This window comes from Octopus sinensis, linkage group LG5 (assembly GCF_006345805.1).
Source record: "Octopus sinensis linkage group LG5, ASM634580v1, whole genome shotgun sequence".
NCBI classification, from domain to species: Eukaryota; Metazoa; Mollusca; class Cephalopoda; order Octopoda; family Octopodidae; genus Octopus; species Octopus sinensis.
In genome coordinates this window covers 120,642,987-120,645,194 of record NC_043001.1, presented here as the reverse complement: position 1 = coordinate 120,645,194, position 2,208 = coordinate 120,642,987, and the positions used below count along the sequence as shown (strand labels likewise).

Sequence of the window (2,208 nt, the reverse complement as noted above, 5' to 3'; positions counted from 1 at the left end):
ATCAGCTCCCATTGAGTAGGTTGAAAATTCCTATATTAGAGATCTGCCGGAACAAGAATATCAGATAATTTCGTTGATTATCTTCGAGAATTTCACCTCCGCAAATACTATTCACCACTACCACCACAGTAAAGCATACATACGTGCGCACATACGTTTTCTTTTCTCTTTCCTTGCTGTGTTTTTTAATGCACGAACACACTCACACACGCACTCACACAAACAGACATACACACATACATACATACGCACATATATTTATATATACAACCATATACGTGTATGCATACACACACACACACATACATAATACATATGTACGTAAGTGTATGTATATGTATGTATATATATGTATGTGTATATATGTATGTGTGTGCGTGTATACATTTTTTTAACTGTTCTTTATCCAAATCTGGATATACTCATTTTCTTCCTACTCTATCTTTGAGAGAGACCCCCTAGTTTCCATCCCCTACATAGGTGTTTGCTTTATTAGTAATGCTTTTTCTCACACACACACACACATATATATATATATATATATATAATATATATTGTTGTTGGCATCCTTTCTGTATCGGGAGACAATGGAGTTGCGCATATATATATATATATATATATATATATATATATATATATATATATATATAATGTAAATCTTTTCCCGAATATATTGCACTTTATATTTGCGGACCCGATCAAGTAATGAGGCATTCAGCAATGTGTCCACTGCAACTTATAACAGAAACAGCTGTAAGCTAATAAAGTTGATAGGATGGTCGATCATTCATTTGTCATCTCATTTCCTCCATCCATCCATCAATCCACCCATCCATCCATCCATCCATCCATCCATCCATCCATCCATCCATCCATACATACATACATACATACGTACACACACACACATATATGGAGAGATAGATGGATAGATAGATACATCGTCTAAGAATTTATACACCAGAAAAAAGCAACAAAAGAGACAAGCACTTTGCCAACTGAGTGGGATATATTTCTATTTATACCACACAGTATTATAAATCCAATTGAGCTGAATTTAACAATAAGTTTCGCACACAGAAGATTTCAGGGAGTGCCAGTTTAACCAACCCAAACGCTACTATGCAACAAGTTGTACTGGATTCCATGGTACCAGTAATACTCATGAAAGATCTCACAAGCACCTGACACACACACGGGCACACACACACACATACACACTCGCATATATTTATGTAAATACATGTATACACACACATACGCATGCACTCACACACTTGTAAAAAGCGTATGTATAGCGACAAATACATACAACTTACTCTTCCACACAAAATACATTCATATGCATATATCTATTTCTTTACTACCCACAAGGGGCTAAACACAGAGAGGACAGACAAGGACAGACAAACGGGTTAAGTCTATTATATCGACCCCAGTGCGTAACTGGTACTCAATTTATCGACCCCGAAAGGATGAAAGGCTAAGTCGACCTCGGCGGAATTTGAACTCAGAACGTAACGGCAGACGAAATACGGCTACGCATTTCGCCCGGCGTGCTAACGATTCTGCCAACTCGCCGCCTGTCGTCGGTGGCGGTGTTTATCTTGCATGCATATGTTTTTGGGGGATATCAGCACATCATGGAATGACCTCATAAACGGTACTTTCTGAGGGACATATAGAATGTGTCAAGTAGTATCAGTTGATGACATTGTAACTTACTCATGCTCGGTTGAACTGGCGGAGGAAAGTAACGCCCGTAGGCGTTATTTTCCTCCGTCAGTTCAAACTTGGGGCTGGTAGAGTTGTGTTTCGCCTGTTACTTTTGCTACTATTACATTATTGTCGGTAGAAGTTAATCAAATGATGTTCCGCGATGTTTGTTTTTACTCTGTTTGCAATTATTTATAAATGAATTCTAGTACCCGCAACGCGATGTCATTAGATTTCTTCTCTTAAGTAAGCATCATGTTTGATCGTATATAGTCACATACTTACAGGTATCCACACCCACCCCATACGAAAGATCACCCGCTCTCGCTTTTCCCATGCGGCAGGTGTCATCCACGAGGCTTGATTTGATGTAATTGTTCTCTAATTGCGTAAGGGTGAATCGTAGACCAACGTATTATTGAAGGCTAATGAGTATAATAAACATACGCGCGATGCGTACAAGCACGGGAAAGTACATAATGAGGAGCTTAC

At 38.6% G+C, this 2,208-nt stretch overlaps 1 long non-coding RNA gene across 1 annotated transcript in view; it reads right to left on the bottom strand.

The window, feature by feature from the left end:
- LOC118763548 overlaps positions 1-1,287 on the bottom strand; it is a 25,841-nt gene extending 24,554 nt beyond the window's left edge. Inside the window, exon 1 of the long non-coding RNA XR_004999306.1 lies at positions 1,278-1,287. This is a non-coding gene — a long non-coding RNA (uncharacterized LOC118763548). The remainder of the gene's footprint in view (positions 1-1,277) is intronic.
- Between the last annotated feature and the right edge of the window lie 921 nt (positions 1,288-2,208).